At 40.2% G+C, this 21,821-nt stretch overlaps 1 long non-coding RNA gene across 1 annotated transcript in view; it reads right to left on the reverse strand.

The window, feature by feature from the left end:
- Positions 1–21,821, reverse strand: part of LOC306639481 — a 32,239-nt gene that overhangs the window by 2,814 nt on the left and 7,604 nt on the right. The window contains exon 2 of the long non-coding RNA XR_013757664.1: positions 5–169. This is a non-coding gene — a long non-coding RNA (uncharacterized lncRNA). The remainder of the gene's footprint in view (positions 1–4; positions 170–21,821) is intronic.

Here is a 21,821-nt window from a genome sequence, read left to right on the forward strand (position 1 = left end):
CCACCTGATGAAGCATCTTCCCTTCACCAGGTGATACCGTATACAGGGGGAACTGAAGGCGAAGAACACCACATGCCCACACGTCAACTTTGGTGTGAGTGGTGAAAGGTCACAGGTCACCAGCCTCGGCTGAAGACAGTTCACTAAACTAACAGATGTAAAAGAGACCCTGCAGGAAGACAATGAAGAAAAAAAAATTATTGAAACCATGATTAAGCATATCTGTAGCATACCTACACATGGAGTATTGTTTAACTACAAAATGGAATGGTGTGCTGATACATATTATAGCATGGATGAACCTTGAAAACAATATGCTAAGTGAAAGAAGTGGACATCACGTATGACCATCTACTGTATGATTCCATTGAATGTCCAGAAGAGGCCTAGAGACAGAAGGCAGAACCGTGGTTGGCAAGGGCCAGAGGGAGTGGGCAATGAAGAGTTACTGGCAGAGTGTGGCTCAGTGGTAAACCCTTGCCTAGCATGCCTGAAGTAGTGGGTTTGATCTTCAGCACCATGTAAAAAATGAATAAATAAAATAAGGTGTTATAACCATCTATAGCTAAAAATATTTTTAAAAAAGAGTAATGGGCACATGGTTTTTCATTGGGATGATGAAGATATTCCGGGGATACAGCAGGGATGGCTGCATGGTATTGTGAGTATACCAAAACTATTTGAATTGTTCTTCCAAAATACTTAGAGATTTTTTTCTTTTAGAAAAAAAATTAAAAATTAAGCAATAAGTTTTGGCGTTCTAAAACAATCAAAAGGTCATTAATTTTAAAAACTAGCAATCTTTATATTTTGCATATTCTAAAATTTTCTACATAAGCATGAATTGCTTTTTGTTTTTTTAAAAAAGCCCTTTTTGAAATAATTATAGATCCACAGGAAGTTACAAAGATAGTATAGAGGCCCTGCGTACCCTCAGTTTGCCCCCAGTGGTTACACTCTGACACACCATGGCACACGTGGAAGCTGGGAGTGCCCAGTGCACAGTGTGTACGTATAGTTCTCTGTCACGTGTGTTTGTGTAACTACTACTGCAATAGAGACGGTCAAACTGGGGGCCAGGGGTGTAGCTCAGTGGTACACACGTGTCTAAACTGCGTGAGGCCTGGGCTCTATCCCCAGCTCTGCAGGGGGAAAAAGGGAACTATTTTACCACCACAAAGTTCTAGTCCTGTGTCTCTCCCCTCCACCAGTCCTAACCCTTGGCAACTGCTCTTCTGTTCTTCATTTCAAGAATATTATATAAACAAAGTCTTAGAGTATGTGCCCTTTTTTGGGGGGGTAGGGTGTAACCGGGGATTGAACTCAGGGGCACTCAACCTCTGATTCACATCCCCAGCCCTATTTCATATTTTTTTACTTAGAGACAGGGTCTACTGAGTTGCTTAGCACCTCCCTTTTGCTGAGGCTGGCTTTGAACTTGCCATCCTCCTGCCTCAGCCTCCTGAGCTGCTGGGATTACAGGGGTGCCCTTTCTTTAAGTGAAATATTTTGTATATTTAATAAAGTATTATACAATAACAATGCATTAATAGAACACTAATATAAATAGCTCATTATTATTATGACTTTAAAATTAATCTTTTTATTGGTTCTTTTTAGTTATACATGACATTAGATTCATTTTGATATAATTATAAAGGCCTGGAATATAATCTGTTCTAATTCAGGCCCAGCACTTCCCCTTTTGAGATCAGCTTTGTTTTTTTGTGTTTGTTTTTGTTTTTTCACTCAGCATCAGTCCCTGGAGGTCCATCCAGGTGTTGTAGATGTCAATCGGTTGCTCTTTTTCTATTCCTGAGGAGTACTTTACGGCATAGATGTACCCCAGTTTGTCTATTTAACTATCAGACTGTTGCTGGATTTGGACTCTTACAAATAAAACTGTTAGAAACAGCAGGTGCTGGTGGAGATGTAAGTTTGCATTCCTCTGGGAAAAATGCCCAGAAATACGACTGCTGAGTGAAATCCTAAGTATATGTGTGTTTAGTTATTTAAGAGACTGTCAAACCAGCTTCTAGAGTGGCTGCACCATTTTCCACTCTGCCAGCAACCCAGGAGTGATCCAGTTTCTTTACATCCTTGCCACCAGGATTTTTGACCTTAGCTGTCCTAATGGGTGTGTAGCCTTATCTCCTGGTGATCTTAATTTGCATTTCCGTAATGATAGTGATGTTGAAGATCTTTTTCACGTGCCTATTCGTTATCCATATGTACTCTTTGGTGAAATCTCTTCCTATCTTTTGCCCATTTCTACTTCGTTTCCGCTGTTGAATCTTGAGTTCTTTATATATTGTGAAAAGAGTTTGCAGAAATGTTCTTTCCTTTTGCAACTTGTCCCTTCATTCTCTTAACTATGTCTTTCCCAGAGCAAAAGTGCTTTTTCAAAAAATCTTGATGAAGTCTAATTTAGAGATCTTTTTATGGATTGTGGGTTTTTGGTGTTGTGTGTGTGCGTGCGTGTGTGTGTGTGTGTGTGTGTGTGTGTGTGTGTGTGTGTGCTGGGGATCGAACCCAGGGCCTTGAGCTTATGCTCTACCACTGAGCTAAATCCCCAACCCTGCTTTGTGCTTTTGATGTTGTCTAGAACTCTTTCTTCCTCAAGTTTAGACCCAGCAGATTGTCTCCTATGTTTTCTTCTCCTGTATTTTATAGTTATGAATTACTTTTTGAAAAGGCATTTTTTTTTTTCTAAACACAGAAGACCATTTTAGACCATTTGGAACAGTGAAAAAAGCTAAAGAGAAAATTAAAATAACTAGTAATACCAACACCCATAAATATGTTTTGGTATTAGACTTGCAATTTTAATAAAAACATGACCTCTTTGCTGTTGGAAAAACAGGACCCTCCAATGGTAAACTGCACCATGGAGACCCAGCTGGGGGCTGAATGAGGGGTGCTTCTCTGAATGCTGAGGTCAGCTGGGAGTGTTGCCATTCAGAAAAGACCAAGAACTACTGACCTAAATGGTTAAAACTCATGTTTCTGAACCACACCTATTAGTCACAGACTGTAATTACCCCACTAGATAAAGAAGCTATTTAAAAGCACAGGTTGCTACAGCCGAAAAGAAACAGAATATAGCCATGTTGGAAGTCACGGATTGTCACTAGTGGGGGTGGACTAGGTCTGTGCGTGTTTGGTGGCTTGGGACAGAGACTGATCCAGCATGAAGATGAACAAGTCTTGGCTCCTGTTCTGTTTTGTTGGGGTTGAGAATGTAGCTCAGTGTTAGAACACTTGCCCTCCATTAAGCTAAGGCCCTGGGTTCAAGCCCCAGCATGAAAAAAGCAAACTTATTTTGTTGGAGAGTATTTATTGAGGTTCTCTTTTTCCAGCTCTGGAATGTGGGGTCTTCTGACAGGAAGCATCCTTTCCATTCTATCCACTTCTGATTCCTGGACACCTGGAACTCTGCTTTTGGCCCACTCCTCTAACTGACTGATATGGTGGCATGGCATGATAGCATCTATAACCCAACAGCAATCCTACCCCCAACAACAAGCTGTTCTTTTTTTTAGTTTTTACAGACTGCATTTTGAATCATTGAACACAAATGGGGTACATCATTTTGTTTCTATGGTTGTGCACGATGTAGATTCATACCATTCGTGTAATCATACACGTACCTAGGGTAATGATGTCTGTCTTGTTCCACCATTTTTCATACCCGCCCCTCTCATTTCTTTCTGCGTGATTCAAAGTTCCTCCATTCTTCTCTCTTTCCCCACCCCTGACCCTTATCTATCATCATCCACTTATCAGGGAAAACATTTGGCCTTTGGTTTTTTGGAATTGGCTTATTTCACTTAGGATGATATTCTCTAATGCCATCCATTTATTTGCAAATGCCATAATATTATTATTTTTTATGGTTGAGTAATAGTCCATTGTGTATATATACCACACTTTCTTTATCCATTCATCTGTTGAAGGACATCTAGGTTGGTTCCCCAATCTACCTATTGTGAATTGAGCTGCTATAAATATTGATGTGGCTGCGTTACTATAGTATGCTAATTTTAAGTCCTTTGGGTATAAAGCTAGAAGTGGGATAACTGGGTCAAAAGGTGGGTCCATTCCAAGTTTTCTGAGGATTCTCCACACTGCTTTCCAGAGTGGCTGCACCAATTTGCAACTCCACCAGCAATGCAAAAGTGTGCCATTTCCCCACATCCATGCCAACATCTATTATTGTTTGTGTTCTTGATAATAGCCATTCTAATTGGAGTAACATGAAATCTTAGAGTTGTTTAATTTGCATTTCTCTAATTACTAGAGATGTTGAACACTTTTTCATATATTTATTAATTGCCTGTATGTCTTGTTCTATAAAGTGTCTGTCCAGTTCCTTGGCCCATTTATTGATTGGGTTCTTTGTATTTCTGGTGTAAAGTTTTGTAAGTTCTTTATAAATTTTGGAGATAAGTGCTCCAAGTTGGTCTTAAAAGGAAGTATTAGCAGGGCTGGGGGTGTAGCTCAGGGGTAGAGAGCATGTGCACTAGGCCTTGAGACCCATTCCAGGCAACACACACACACACACACACACACACACACACACACTCAATTAATAAATGACGCATTAGAAATTTCAGAAATTTCTCCCCACCTCCCACCCTCAAGCTTCCAGAAAGCTGATAATCAATTAAAATTTGCTATTTAATTTGTTTTATGAAGTTAAGAAACAGTCCTGAATTTTATTTGGTCAATATAGATGTTCATATGTCAATTTTGCATCCACTCCTTGAACTCCCCAGAAGCTCTTCCACATGTAATTAATGTCCCCCCCAAAAAATGTATAGATAAAGCAGAAATTGAACAGTGGGCACAGATCAGAATATGGATGCTAACGTGAAGAGGCATGACTCAACGGTCGAAAGGTACTGTGGACACGCTCCTGGGTACACAGAAGGCTGGCTCTTTCTCTTGTGCTGCCTTCTTCCTGCATTTGCTAAAGGAGTTAAATAGTTGACTCCTGAGCTGAGGATGTGACTCAGTGGTAGAGAGTTTATCCAGCATGTAGGAGTTTGGGGGTTTGATTTCCAGGACCAAGGAAGGGAAAAAAGTTGACTCCTTCTCATCCTCCATACATCAGTTTAGATGTCACCTCCTCAGAGAAGGGACAAATTGGTAAAGCCCCTTTCTTCTTCTCTATCACCATTTCCTGATCAGATCCTTGGGAGAAGTTATTGTTATTTCTCAGTTGATTTATTTATGTCTGGTCCCTGTCTTCTTTCTCTCCCCAGATTGTAAACTTCAAAAGAATAGGGATACATATGTGTTTAAATTAATTTCTGTTGAGCCACTTTATAGTTCACAATAGTTATTTAGTCAATATCTGTCGAATGAATGATAATACTATCAAGATGAAAAATTTCACAAGTCCATCTTTGAAGTGAAACCGTGTTAACGTTTTTGATATTGACTGAACCTTGAAGGGCAGGTCCATTTATTTTTTATTTTTTTCATGGCGTAATCATCAAACTTTTATTAAGTGCCCCCTGTTTGCCAGACCCTGTGCTAGGTGATGGGGATAGTGGCCCTTCAGGAAGTGCTCAGCCTATCAAGGAAAACAAATAAAACAGGTGAATAAGATCTAGGAAGACGTGGGCTGTGGTATGGGCAGTACAGAGTGTTGGTGGAGCAATGAGTCGGCTATTTCCTGAGCTTTATGAGAGCTGCAGCTGATGTTTCTCCACCAGTCACTCTGTGTCATTTACTCAAGCCCAACCACTCCAGACCCAAATGCTGATGGGAGATATCTGTAAGTTTGTATGGAAAGATTATAATACACTTTTTAAAGAAGAGCGTAAACATATTTAGTGTAAGAGATTGACACATAACTAACGAGAAACCAGCAGAATAAAGACTTTATCTCTGCAAAGTCAGCTTTTATAAAATGCCATCTCTCACTCTTTTCTCCTCCTTCTTTCTGTTCTCCCCCGACCCCCCTTTCCCTTCTCTCTCTCTCTCTCTCTCTCTCTCTCTCTCTCTCTCTCACACACACACACACACACACACACACACACACACACACACACAGTTCAGACACAAGACACGGAGAAGCAAATGTTTTCTGACTAGATGACTTCAGCGGATTAGCGCTTCTTTGAAAGTGATATTGTTACAGCCATAACGTGTTTATGTGTAACACAGACATCTTTATGTATAATGCAGACGTGTCTGGGTGGGGAACGTCAGCATTCTGGCCTTGTCATTTAGTAAGGTAGGAAGTTCAGCTCCAGATCCCTAAAGCTTTGGGGAATCGTGATACAGGGTAAGGGGGGAACTAGCAAGAAGAGGGGAGATTTCTTTATGGGTTATTTATCTTTTTGTCCCCCCTAACTCTCCAGGGCTTAACTCCTACTCTCTAAGAAACAGTCCTTTTCCAACACAGCTGGGATGGCTGTCAGCAGAAGTACCTTTTTAAGAACGGCAGTAATCAGAAAAAAAAATAAAGGGTCAGGCAATTAGAAACTGCTGGTAAATCACAGAGATACCACCAGAGTTATATTTTATCATCACCTGATGGCAAAACATTTATTTCAGACACTGACACACTGTCACAAAAGAAACAAATTAGAGGGAGCAGTCTCTCAGTAATTTTCTCTTCCTCATAGAAATTTACTTTTTGTTTCAACAATTTAAAACATCTTTAAAACCCTTTGTTGTTCTATGTACATTATGAAAATTATGAAAGGAACCCATGGTTACAGTAACAACATAAAACAATTCAAAAGTACATAAAGTAAAAAAGTTGAAGTCCAGCCCTTCCTCTATCCCAGTCCTAAAAGCAGACAGCCAGTGGTGATATGACAGCCTCCTAGGTGATTTAAATATTTTTAGTGGCCACATTAAAAAAGTAAAAAGAGTCCAGAGCAGCGGAACATTCTTGTAAGCCCAGTGACTTGGAAGACTGAAGGTAAGTTCGAGGCCAGCCTGAGCAACTTAGTGAGACCCTGTCTCAAAGCAAAAAGATTAAAAAAGGGCTGGGTTTCTAGCTCAGTGGTAAAGCACTCCTGGGTTCAATCCCCAGTACTGAAAAAAAAAAAAAAAAAAAGTAGTCATATATTTTATTTAAGCCAATGTATCCAAATAATTATTTCAATATATAACCAGCATGATCAAATTATTAGTGAGATAACATTTGTATTGATTTTTTCTTTTTTTTTGTACTTAGTCTTCTACATCTGGTTGTATTTTACACTTGTATCACACCTACATTTGGATGCTAAATTCTTGTTGGAAATACTTGATCTGTACTTAGATTTCATAAAGCATACAGTTGAAAAGCAGAGCCAATGGAAAAGTAGACGCATGTATCCAAGTTGTTGCAAACATACTTAAAAGCTTTCCAATAACTGAATCAGGTGCCAGGGTTTTGTTTTTGTTTGTTGTGATACTGGGGATTGAACCCAAGGGCATTCTACAACTGAGTCACGTCCCCAGCCCTTTTCATATTTTATTTTGAGAATTTTGCTAAGTTCCTGAGGCTGGCCTCAAGTTTGTGATTCTCCTGCCTCAGCCTCTAGAGTGGCTGGGATTATAGGTGTGTGCCACTATGTCCAGCCTCAAAACCAATTTTTAAATTAAATTTCAAGTAGTTAAAATTAAATAAATTAAATTTTCATTTCTTCCAATTATACCAGTCATATTTTGAGTACTCAGTAGCCACATGTGGCTTCTGACTACCATATTAGACTATGAAGCTTTAGAGAAAAATACTGTTTTTAGTTTGGTGTGGAATATCCTTAGTTTTTTCTCTATATCCATAAAGATATGAGTCTTTTCACTATATTCATATTTATCCATATAAACATGAATATATCATCAAACAAATAATTTGTTATTACACAATGTAATATACATATCTAAATTTCATTTCAGAAAAAAATGCAAATCATACTATGTATTTTACTCAACAACCCATTTTTTTCCACCTACTTATATTTTGGATTTTTTTCTTTTCCATACGTATGGATTTTCGTTCTTTCTGATAATTGTGTAATAGATTTATTTAACCACTTCCCTACCATGGGGCATATAAGTTGCTTTTGATGGTGTGCTGTTCTAAACATCCAAATTAGAGTACAGCCCAAGAATTGACACTTTTGGGCCAAAGGATGTATGCATTTAAAAAAGTGAGAGCTAATAATAAATTCCCCTCCCAAATGGTTGTGCTGCTTTTATCAGACACTTCATCCTCTGGTGTTCTTTTCCAGCATCTGTAGATGCTCCAGACACCAGAATCATAAAACAATGGAGAGAAAGGGCCTTAGAGCTCATCTATGACAGTCCTTTTATTTTAGAGATCTGGAGAATCAAGCCCAATCGGAGGGAAGAGGCTATGCAGCTCTCTCTTGTCCTCTGTCCAGCGAGAACAGGAGTCTGGCAGTCTTTCCAAAGCATCCTTAGGAAGGTCATCCTTCCTCCTGCTCGGGGGCTACCCCTCGCCAGCCCTGGATCATTATTAGTCCCACCAGCGAGATCAGCTGGCCTTTCAATGAAGCATCAGGCTGCACCCCAGTGAGCAAGGAGCACAAAGCCAAGGGAGATTTTCCTTGACATTTGTATCCAAATTGAATTCAATCTGCTCAGAGGCTTGCTACAATTTCAAAGTGTGCCTTCCTGCCTCCCTTCTGCTGAGCACAGCCAAGTCACAGACCAAGGCGGAAGAAAAAAAAAAAAAAAAAAAAAAAAAAAAAGGCATTTTGCTGCATGAAGAAATACACTGCACCATTCAGCAATTCTCAGTAGGCCAGCTCAGACCCCTTTTGCCCTAATACAACTTAACTTTGGAAAGACAAAAGGCCCTTCTTGGGGGAAGGTGATTCCTTTTACCAACTCTCAGGCTAGCGGGGGCTGGAGAAAATAGAGGTATCTCACATGCCAACAAGGTGGACTTCTGCCCCAGCTTCCTCCTATGATTCGCTAGAAATTTACCAGGTCCATGGAGTGGACAAGGGCAGAAGCTCACAGAATCAATCCCAGCGGGACAGGATGAATAGGGAGATTATGGAGACTTCTATGACCACATGTTCACTGCTGGTAAAGCCAGCACTAGAAACTGTCTCCATCTGCAGAACATTTTCCTCCTCCCCATCAGTCTCTGGCCCCATCTTATGCCCTCCACAGCCCCAACGGGCCTGGTTCCTATGTTCTTCACCTTACTGCCCATATCCCCAGCTCAGGTTCATTAGAAGTACCTTAAATATTTTGCTTATGCTACACATTCATTTATTATTTAAAAAAATCAATTCGGGTGCTAGAATCCCAGCGACTCAGGAGGTTGAGGCAGGAAGATCACAAGTTCAACTTAACAGGGCCTTAAGCAACTGAGCAAGACCTTGTCTCAAAATTAAAAAAAAAAAAAAAAAATTTAAAAAGGATTGGGGATGTAGGAAAAATTAAAAGATTAGATCTTTTAATTCTATTTCCTTTTCTTTCTCTTGTCTTACATTCTTTTTCCACCCAACTACCATTCCTTCTTCACATATTGGCACCAACAATCCAAAATTCAGTAGAAGAAAAGTCTCCTATTTTTGTGGCACATTGCCAGATACTTCATGCTCCTATGCCTGGTGTCTCCTGTTGGTCCTTCTTTTTATTTTTCTGATGTGTCTTAATTCTGGCAAGAAAGAAAAGAGGCATCGCAGTAGGAAAAGATGGAAGGGAAGAAAGCAAAGAAGCAAATAAGGATTGATTTCCCACTGTATTAACATGTCACTGTTAGGCTTCTACGATGTCATCCGAGCACGTCCTTGTACCACGTGTGCTATCCATCAACTGGTCTTGTTGATTTCACCTCTCAAGTTTCTCTCAAGTCTACCAACTCCTTTCTGTTTCAACCATCACCCCAATTCAATCTTCCCCCAATTGGCTCCTGTCAACTTACACCCACTCTTGCTCCTCCTGCCTGTTTCCCATTGTAGACAGAGTGATCAGAAAGGACCTTTAGGCTTATGCTAAACTCTGCAGAGAATAATAACAAACATCATCACCATCATTAAGATCTTTGAACACCTCCTGCTGCCAAGCACTTTGTTAATGCTTTCATATCTAATTCATTGAATCCTCACAATAACCCTAGAGGTGGGTATTATCATTGCTCTCATTTTAGAGATGAAGACATCTCTAAAAGACGGAGATGTATGTGTTTTAAACAAAGACACACAGCAATTTTTTAAGGAAATCTTTATTATCTTTTTTTTTTTTTTTAATATACCAGGATTGAACCCAGGGGTGCTTAACCACTGAGACACATCTCAAGCCTTTTTATTTTTTATCTAGAGGCAGAGTGTCACTGAGTTGTTTAGAGCCTTGCTAAGTTGCTGAGGCTGGCTTTGTACTTGGGAACCTCCTGCCTCAGCCTCCTGAACTGCTGGGATTACAGGTGTGCATCACACAGCAATTTAAGTGAACTACTTTAGGACCCAAATCTCCAAAAAAGGCCCAAGTAATTAATATCTCTCTATCTGGCAATGCTAGTGTACACCATGGTCAGGTATAACTGCTGTAGAGATACTACAAGATGGCAAGTGAGTTGCTTCTCACTGATTAATTCCAAGTAAGCATCTTGCGTTGAGAAGAACTGAGGCTGCTTCTGGGCTCAGTGGGAAACTGGGAGGGATTAAAGATGTCTATCCTGAGCCTTGTCCTGGTTGAAGCAGGGTCATTGTTTTCTATTGCTGATACAACAAATTGCTGTAAATGTAGTGGTTTAAAACAACACAAAGTTATCATTTTATAGTTAGGGAGATCAGAAGTCCCCCCTGGGTCTTTTTAGGCTACAGTCAAGGCACTGATCCCTCTGTACTCCACTCTGGGGCTCCACTGGAGAGCCTGGTCTGGCCTCCCTAGCTCCAGGAGATACCTACACTCCTCAGCTGCTGGGCCCCTGCAGTACTATCACAGTACAGTCACACACACTCTGCTTCTGCCCTCACAGCTCCTTCTCTGACTCTTTTAAAAGAGTCACTTTTATAAAGATTCTTGTGATTTTTTCATGTTCACCCAGATGATCCAAGATAATCTACACAATGCAAAATCCTCAATTTAACTACATCTGCAACATCTTTCACTACTCAAGGTAACATATTCACAGATTCCGGGGATTGGAACAGGGACATCCTTGGGAGGCCATCATTCTGTCTACCACAGGGGGTGATGGCATCTTGGGGTGGTGTGATCTCTGCTCTGGAACCAGCCCCATGAGTGGCTTTCACATCTGCTACACAATGCACATGTAAATGTTTGATGAATGAATAAATGAAAGAACTGACAAAACAATTATACAGGATAACAGGGTTTCCATCTAGGAGTGTAAGAACATGCTGCCATATTTAACATGCAAATTTGAGGAGAATAATTTTTTTAAAAATCTTAATGGGGTCTCACAATTTGGTCAATGTCAAAATTAATGGTGGCAACTGAGGTTACTGTTAAGCAGATTTGAGTGCTGAAGGAAATTTGGAATTTGCCAGTCTATTCTTGACATCTTTGTCTTTTAACTGCATTAGAGAATAGAGGCTCGTTAAAGCAGAAGTATGCAGAGTTCACTTCCTATAAAAGATGGCAGGAAGGCAGGGTGAGTAAGAGACTCAAGCTTCCTTCAGGAGAACCATACCACTCTTGGATGTAGCCGTTGTTCCTAAAGCAGTACCACTCAGTTCCAGGTAAAGTCAGCTCCTCCAGAAGCTTCTGCTCTGCTCAGAATTGAGTTCAAGAATCTTAGGCCTTACCATCTCCCATCTGCCTCTCCAGCTTTACCCCTCACCTTCCCCTTCCAGTCACACCGACCTCCCCTAGAACCTCCAGGCCAACTCCCTACCGGCCCCAGGGTCTTCTGACATGTGATTCTCCAATTCTGAAATACCTCTCTACCTTCTTTTGCCCAATAATTCCTACTTACTTTTTCTGGGGGGAGGGGTACTGGGGATTGAACCCAAGGGCGCTTAACCACTGAGCCATATCCCCAGTCTTTTTTATTTTTCAGTTTGAGACAAGGTCTCACAAGGATGCTTACGGCCTTGCTAAGTTGCTGAAGCTGGATTCGAACCTACCTACTATCCTCCTGCGTCCCTGGGATTACAGGCATATGCCACCATACCCAGCTCCTACTTACCTTTGAGGTTCAACTCGAAATCATATATCATATCCTGAGCGCATGTTAACGCTCATATCTAAATCATGCTCCCTTCCTTTCCAGGTTATAGAAATGGCCCAGTGTCAAGAACATGGAATGTGGATTCACTGGTTGACTTTGTATCCTGATTCCACCACTCAGTAGCTGTGTGACCTTGGGTAAGACATGTAGCCCTCATGCTTCTATTTCCTCATTTCCAAGATGGTGCTAATATTAGCATCTACTATAGAGGATTGCCTCAAGGATTCAAGGAGATAATCCACAGAATGTTTGGAAGAGTGACTGCCCTATTAGTATATGCTAATATTTTTCTTTATAGCATTTATCAAAATCATCAAGATAAAACCATTTTTGTTCTTATTTAATGCTTTTCTCTACTTAGTAAATCCTACAGAGGCAACACAGTATCTCTCTTGTCCTCCACTGTACCTGGAGTGCTTAGCCCACTGCCTGCTGTGTTTTAGCCCCTCAATAGATGGATGGGGAGATGAATGGATGAATGAACCTATTACTATTCCTGGGCTCAGTGCCAAGAAAAAGTGCCCCCTTGTCAGGAATAATCAATATTATTAAAGAACATTGGTGATTTTTGATTGCCAGTTTCTGGGCTGATCAACAGCTTAAAGTTAGACATTGTCGGGCATGTTATTCACTGTCTCTTCCTCTCTGGGGCCTGTTCTCACACAGGGTCATGTGATGCTCATTGCCAGGCAGATTTATGAAACATCTCAACAGAGGCTTACATTCCATATGTTACAATTTACACATTCCTGCTAGGGTCAAGGTGGGGAATGGCATGCATGCTAATAGCTGCATTTCTTACATGAACTTTCACATAAACCCTCTTTCCAGCTCATTTTTCTGATGTTATAATATACTTTTATAAACGATATTTCAAGGTCATGAATGAGTGCTTCCTAACTTTCATTTTTAGAGAATTACAAGTCTAGAAAGGGCAACTACAGGGAGGTTTCTTAGCCTGCTGGCTTCCACTGATCATAACTCTATCTGAATCATCCTTGCAGATCTCCAGGGAAACAAAGGGAAGCATTTTTCTATAGTGTGTTGCAATCTGTCTCCAGTTGCCCCTTTCTATATCCCAAGGATGCTGTGGCTATATGTGGCCATAATGCATTGTGTTTGAAGTTCTAGAAAAAGTGCCTTTTGCGGAAAATATTCAACATTGTTGAATCCACATGGCCACCATCAAGTCAGTCCACTATATTGCTGGAAACTTCCTACAAGCATTTGCTTCTTGGCAAGGAGACAGACCAACATAAGTCTGTACAGTAATTTTTTTTCCTGATCTGAACAGTCAATCAAGCTCTACCTCTCAAAACACCATTGTTCTCTCTCTTTCCTGTGGCAGCTTCATTTCAATTGTTCAAAAAATCAAAAGTCAGAGCAGCCTTGGGTGGATGGAAACAGAGCTTATTCACTGTGTAGTCTAGTTTGTGGCCATCAGCCAGTCTCACCTTTAGTGTTCAGCAGACTGTGGAAATCATCTCCTGCCAACCAACTGTGGCCCCATCAGAAGACTACAACTCACAAAGGTTCCTGTCACAGATTGTTCTGTTCCAGGGCCACAACATACTGGACGGTGGCTTCCTACAACAGGGCAATTTCTTCTCCCAATATTTTTAATATAAGAAGCTTATTTCTTAATTATAAGAAGTTATTGAGAATAAAACACATCATTTAAAAAAAGAAATATCTGGCAGATCTAAGTTATTACTGAAAAGACATACTGTTTAATGCTAACCTGGATCCATGTTGTTCAGGAACCTTGGCAGTGATTTTCACTTGAGGATAGCATAGCTAAGACATTCTTAATGGTGAATTGTTTTATCCCAACGTTTAACATTATCTACCTAAGAAATGTATTTTAAAACAGAATTTAACATTTGATTCCTATATTAAGTGTGTTCCAAATGCTGCTTAAGGTAAAAGTGATTTCTTCAAACGTTAAGTAATTCCTTTTTCTGACTCTGTCATTCAAAAATTTTTTGGAATCATTTATTAAGTAGGTGAATTCTTTGAGCAAGAATAATTGGGAATCCAGCAGTTGAAGGGACTCCTGAACAGAAGACCCTAACAACTTTCAAAAAGAAAATGCCAGTTTCATATAGGGGCTCAAAACACAGATTGGCTTGAATTTCTAAAAAGCAATTCCAGAAGCTGAAAAGTAAAGAACGATGTCCTCAAAATCCAAAGGAAAATTATTTCCAATCTATAATTATAAAATAGCTAATACCAATCAATAAAAGGCTAGCGTAATGTCATTTTCAGACACACGAAGCCCCTCCAAGTCCATCTCCCCCTACCCTATGCTAGGCCCTGGGAGGCTGCCAGACATGGATTGCATCTGTGGGTTCCCTGGCCTTCCACTTCCAGTAGGCTTTGGCCAATGGGAAATACGGGCAGAGATTGTGGGGAGAAAGAAGAATGAGGTCATTTTGTTTGTTCTCTGGCTTCCTTCTCTGCCAAGTCAGCGTAAGTTGACCATATCCCTCCCAGAAGGTCAGTTTCCTCTAAGATAGGCCTCTTTACTCTCTCCAGCAACTTCAGATCCTCTGTTTGGGTTCTGGGAGCCACTCCTCCTCCTGTTCCCTCTTTCAACCACAGGGATGGTGACAGGCTTCCTGCAGTGGCTGCACCAGTAGACTCCAACACCCCTGTTGGCTTCCCTTAGTTCTGTCTACATTTTTTAAATGGGTCCCATGTTAAATGTTCCTTGGTTGGCCTATTTGAGTGTGTCTTTATGTCTTGTAGGACCCTGGCCCGCACAGATGTCTGGATGACCAGTAGATGGCTTCACTCATTTCTCAAAGTCTCAGTGTGGTAGTTTAGATCAAAGGCTTTAGAATCACATCCTCCTGAGTTCTGCCATTTTTCAGTTGTGGGACTTTGGACAAAGTCCATGCCCCATAAATAAAAAGGGGATGTTTTATAACTTTTGGCCCAGCATATCTGTAAAGATGAGATGAAATAAGCTAAGAAAACATATAACAGTGCTGGTCACTTATTGTTTATTATTATTATTCTGTGCTATTGCTAGGTGCTAAGAGCTGTCTGCTCTACAAAGGGGCCAAGTGACCCAAGTGAAGCCCTAAAGTTTTATTTTTGTATCCTAAAGGAGCACAGAAGAAAGCTTGAGTTGACAGTGCTGCTTTTGCTTTCTGGGTCAAACCCTGGCAGGAAGGGCAGAGTGTCTTCTGACAGCTGACTCCTAGCTCGGCACACAGACCTTAGTTCGTGATTGTGGTGCTCTCTGCCAAAGAAAAAAGTGTAACTGGAATTAAGACACATTTCTCAGAAGAGCTGGGATCCCAAAAACCTGACTAAGATCCATGGCTCTCTTTCTAAGGCACTCAGGCAGAGTTGGTTCAGCTTTTGGACATTGACTTGCTCCCTGGTCTATAAAACCCCTCTCTTACTAGATGCATGAGTAGCCCCAGAAAGTTGACCTCAGATGGAATTCTGTTCTCTAGTGCAGGTGTTAAATGCCACTTTGCACCTATGAAGCCAGCCAGCCTTCCTTCCTTCCTTCTTCCATTAGCTCAAGACTTCAGGATGGGGATACTGAGACTGTGAAGTGAGGAGCCCCAACTCAATAAATGAGAGGTCACTGTGAAAGGAAAGAGCAGAAACAAGATTCGTGTGAAGGGTAGACAAGGAAAAGATGGAGATTTCAGCAACACACAACACAACAACCATGATTTGGAAATGTGTGTGTGTCTGTGTGTGTGCATGCACATGTTCATTTTCTCACATCTGTACACACTCAAGGGCTTTTCAGTTTATAGAGTTGTATTTTCTTCTTCCTGTGAAAATCAAAAATGGCTTAGTTTTGAGATTTTTTTGAGACAGCTTGTTCAAAACCTGAGGGGATGCTTCAATGGAGGCAACCTCTTGCTTTAGATACAATGTTGGTGTGCTCATAATTCCACCCCCTCTCTGTTCAAACACATCCCATGAAAATTCAAGTTTGGAGAAAGAAGAATGACTCAGAGGGAGGAAAAATTACCTTGAAATAGCAAATTCTTTTTGTAACTCCCACACAGTGCATTGACACTGCTATCTATTATAATTAACAACAACCAAATAATTTGAAGGACCCAGCACAGGGTATGCTAGAATTTGATACAAACAGGAAGTGGGTGGGTCTCACTTCAGTTGATATTATATGGTAGAAAAGTTCTGTGGCAAAGCAGTTTAATTTCTCTTTGGTCTGTGGATCTTGGTATGATCTGGCTGGGCAGTAGGTTGGATGCTGAGATTAAGTTATGTCAAGGGTTTATTCTAAAGTGGATCCCCAACATTTAGTAATCTCCAATTCCCTTCCTTCTGAAATTCTGAAGCTATCCTATTCAAGCCCATGACTGCTGTTCTGTCTATACTGCATTCTAGATGGCTAAAGTGGCCAATCCAATCTTCCCAGCTTCTACTTTCTCATTTACGACGTGATAATAACTGTTAATTGAAATGGTGGCTGAGAGAAAGAATGAGGGAACCTAGATACTCAGTAAGTGACGGCTAATTATAACTGTGAAAGAAGAGAAGGGGAAGGACAGAGGAGGAGGAGAGCACATTCTAATAACACTAAGAAGTCACTCCAAGGAGCCATCTGGGCAGTTTAAGAGTGATTTTATAATATGCTTTAAAAAAATCTTATCTAACATTTTCTTAAATATGTCCACTAATTTTCCTGATAGGATTCTTTCTTTTGTTTTTAAGGTTCAGCACTATAATGTTCTAATTATACACTATTTTGAATCTGACATCAAAAAGTGCCTTGTCAGTTTTATCTTTCTCAGCCTCATCCATGTCCTGTTGCCCAGTAATCCTGGGGTCACCCAAGTACATTTGTTCTAGAGAGCTTTCAAAGTAGGCCAAGGCAGAGGTTTAGCAAATGGCTCTTGCTTGTAGACAAAAATACATTAAAGAAACCAAAGGAGTGATTATTCCTTGGGATAATTATTTTTAATGCCCTTATTGGACATGTTTGAAATGCTTTTCAGGTCCTTCAGAAGTCAACCTAGGAGAAATTCTTTTTGTTTTTTTTTTTTTTTTCCTGTATTTTGTTTTGCATCTTGGAATGTAATCTTTGGTAAATGTCTGTGAGTTTTGCACATTGTGTAACACTCAATGCAACCCCACCCCCTAAATGCTGTCAGGATTTCATCAGCATCAAATAGGCAACAAAAATACAGGGTGGAGAGGATTAAAAATCACTTTGTGGCTTTCTGGTTATCTTCCTCTAACTATGCTACTAAGAGCTGCTTTAAAAGACCTTGCCTTGGGGTTTCATTGGCCAGTTCTTCCAATTCAATTCCAAACCTGAAGAGCTCCCCCTTCAGGCATCCTGGTTGCTAAACTACCAGTTGTCATTGATCCAGTCAAGCAAGAAGTTGCTGTCAGCATGTTAGGTATCTTCACAGGTTGTATCCTGGTGAAGTATAATGATGCTTTCCCAATTTGAATAATATTGAGATTAGCTAATTATTTACATGCCCACTGGAATCCCTCTTGTCAAACTTAACCAAGTTGGTTTTAGTCTCCTTTAATACCACAGGGACAAACTGAAGAGAATTCTTGGATCTGGTAGAAGACAGGGTTATTTCATGGATACTTCTTATGGAAGAACTTCCACATCCTGCCGTGATTATGACCAAATTCTAGTGTAGCTAGACTGTAAGAAATCTGAGTGCCAAGATTGTGTAGCCCCAATTAGGTTGCTGTAAAAGAAACTCAGGCATAAGGGAATGAATGGTGTTACAGAAAGCCAGCTCCCATTACCTACGGGCCAAGTTTTGGGGAGCAGAGTGCCCCTGACTAGGTATGAGACTTGAGGCAACTCATAATGTCTTATCTAAAAACAGAGATGTAGGACCAGAGGCTCTCTAAAGTCCCTTGTGGCTATAACCTACTGAAAACTTATGATTTAACCAGGCAAAAAATTATCTTGATTATCTGGTGCCAACCAGAGTGATGGAGAAGGTGCCAGTACAAGTTAGAAAAGGGGGATGGTATCAGGCGTGGCAGTGCTTGCCTGTAATCTCAGCTACTCTGAAAGCTGAGGTGGAAGGATCACAAGTTCTGGGTGACTTTTGACCCTGTCTCAAAATTAAAAATAAAAAGGGCTAGGGATGTGGTTCAGTGGTAGAATACTCATCTCAAAATTTAAAAATGGAATAAAAAGGGCTGGGGATGTGTCTCAGAGGTAAGGTGACCAGGGGTTCAATCCCCAGTGTGGTGGGGGCAGTGGAGAGGGAGGGATGGTGAAGAGCTTCTTAGTGAGTAATGCTTAGATCCCTCTCACCCACGTGATTACTTAAGACGTGGGCAATATTTCTTTAAAAACAAAGGCAGCCAGCTGCCTCAAATATTCTCATCTTTTGAAAACAGCTCAGTGGATGGAATTCAGAAGGGAACCACAGTCTCTGTGGAGCTTTCTGTGTGTGTGAGCTGCCTGAGAAGAGCAGGTGTATTTTTCTCTTTTTAAAATCGGATTCCCAAACCCAGAGATGATCAAGGAACAAGCTTGGCCTTATACACTCATCTCAGATCCCTTTGTGATAGACATAATTAGAACAGGGGTTCAGTGCATCCAGTTGCCTTTAAGGAAACTGCAAACTTGACCCTAACAGATGTTCATGCCTGTCCAATAATAATATGCGTACACTGTGTTTATTTGGAACATGACTAAATTGTTCATGCTGACTTCAAGGTCCCAGTGCAAAATCCTGGATTCAGAGCGTGTGGATTTATCACACCCACCGGAGGACACTGGCTTTCCAAATCTCTGAATGGATTATCCTCTTCCATTAGAGTGGGTTCATCCTTTCCAAAAGATAACATCTTGCTTCTCTGGCCTGAATCTCCCTCCACATCTTTCAAAACACAATTTGTGAAAACAATGTGTGAGAACACACGACAACGGGGAAGTGCTCAACGGGAATACAGCAATAAACATGTCAGGTATATAAACTAGCTGATGATATTTATTTGGTTCTTAAGAAGAAAGTATTGGGATGCCATAAATTATGGTCATTTTTCAACATCTCAGATTTCTCCAGTAATGCATATATGTTGGCAGACCTTAGTGGATCATGCTAATTTATTTGTAAATCATCAAAGGAAAACATAAAATATATGTCTCCAGGCAAGTGAATGGACTGGGAAGCTGAATTGGGCAATCGCAATATTTTCCTACGCCAGAAGTAAACATGTCGACATGGTGACGAGGGTTTTGTCCCACTCCTGGCTGAACTCTGAGGGGTGAGATGGCTAATATCGAGGGACTCGGCTTTGTAGTCCTTCCTCACAAAGCGTTCCATGACTCAAGAGAAGGACAATCTGCAGCATGACACAGAGAACTAGGTCAGAATAATATTTCTTAATGGAGATTCCTACAGCGTTGTATAATTACCAGCAGTGGGTCAGAATTTTCTGTGCCTTGATAGGTTATATTTTAAAGTAGGCACCCATTTTTAAATTTAATGTGATATAACACTGAGTTCCGATGAATCCCCATTGTGTAAGGGGTAAAAAATGATGTGGGGGAGAGGAAGCCAACTATGTGCGTATCCATATATACCCCACAAGCTGGTATTTGAAAGACAATCTTTGGGAACATAAAAGTTTATGCTGCCTTTGATTTGTGTGGTTTCAAAACATGCTAGCAAAATTTAGAGATCTTGGAGCACAACATCAGGACAGAAACTCTTTGCCCTAAATTTACATGTACTGTCTGGCTTTCTCTCTTATTGTTCCACGTGGATTATCCTCCTTTTCTAGTTAAACTAGTTTATCCACAATTCCCTTTGTGAACTGCATCCCAACCACATGCCTCACCTCTTCTCACCTCCCTGTTTCTTTCCCCAAGCATTTTTGGGGAGAGACATCTTCCAGCTCCACTGAGGTGGGGCAGGAGGTCTAGTCCAAGGTCCCCTCCTCCATAAGGGTCTTTTTTTTTTTTTTTAATTCCAGTTAGAAATTGATATCTCTATCCTTCTACTAAGAGTCCCCTAGGGTAGCTTTCTCAACCTCAGCACTACTGACATTTTAGACTGGATAGTTCTTTATTCTGTCCTGTGCAGTATACAGTGTTCATCAGCATCCCTGGCCTCTCCCCACTAGAGAAGGTAGCACCTCCAGTCCACAAGTCACTAGACAATGCCAGATGTCCCTTGGGAAGCAAATGCCCTCAGTTGAGAACCTCTGCCCTCCAACTCTCCTCAATCCACAGATTCTAGAGAACAAGGATCTGTTCCTTAGCTCTATTTTGGTTTACTTTCAAAGTTATTTGATGATTAATGAATAAAAGATGCTTTTTAAAAATTACCAGTAGGGAATTTCTGAAAATTAACAGATTAGGTTCATTTGAATCAGATCAGAGTCTTCCAGAAACTATAAAAAGGGACTGTATTATTCCCTCTCTCCTCTTAGAAAGAGTTTACAGAGCTGTAACTTTAATACTGAGACCATTGGGTTGACATGAGAAACCACCATCAGAGAATGTCTCCGCATCTTCTGAAACATCATTATTAAAGTTGCTAACCATTGTCTGATGACCATACAGAAAAACCTGTATACAAGCTCCTCTTTGAGTTTAATGCCAGAAAAATTTGTCTTTATTGAAAAACAGGTTTCTCACTTCTATTAAAAAATGAGAGATATGTAACTAGTGTTATTTGCCTTTTTTGACTTGGCTGTCATGAAGCACAGAACTAAATCTTATGCTCAATTAAATTACAGTAATTATTTTCAACTTTTGATTTCCAATATTAATTCAACCTTTGCCTCTCACTAGCCCTGCTTAACTTTCTCTTCAACCCTTGCTCTAATGGTTTTCTTAAATCTTTTTCATAAGATAAAATTTTAACCTTGTGAAGTATCACTTACTCTCAAAACCAAGATACTTTGGGAATAAACAGAGAACAATTAATAATTAAGTTGGGATAGCAACTTAAAAAGACTATCCCAGGAAAAATTAAAATGTGATGGTACCTCCAAGTATAAATAATAAACATAACCGATAATATTTATTCTATTTGAAGTGGGGGATAATTAAAGATAAACATGTGCTCTAAGTAGGGAATCAAGGTTAAGTTATATGCTTCTTGTTTATCTTGTGTCACACGTGTTGATTAGAATTTAATATTTATTATCCCCTGGGAAATTTTGTAATTAGCCTCAGTATTGGTAGAGGAAAAAATATTGGGCTTTTTGAAATGTATTTAATTTCTACCAAAGGGGAGGGTCCTTTAGATCTGGAACAGTGATCACAATAGAAGTTTCATTTGTTTGTGATTTATGGTGACTTGGAATAAATGTACTAATGACTAGTATCAGATTTCTAATGACTCTATCTTGTTTTTCCTAAGCAACTTCTCATAAACTTTTGTAATATCTTGAACAGCAAGCTGATACTACATTCAAGTCTGTTTACACAGCTATTAATAAATGTTATGTGGTAACTCCAGGAAGAGGGTCAAGCTGCTTTTCTCTCTATTGGCTGAAAACAATTTCCTGCTTATTTTGAAAAACATGGGATCACCAAAATCCTCTATATATGCTGAGAATTCTGCAAAGACCTCCAATGAAAGAAATGAGATTCAAAATTTTAACCTATAGGGCTCATAATCAAAAG

The sequence above is a fragment of the Sciurus vulgaris genome (assembly GCF_902686455.1).
Source record: "Sciurus vulgaris genome assembly, chromosome: 11".
Taxonomy (NCBI): Eukaryota; Metazoa; Chordata; class Mammalia; order Rodentia; family Sciuridae; genus Sciurus; species Sciurus vulgaris.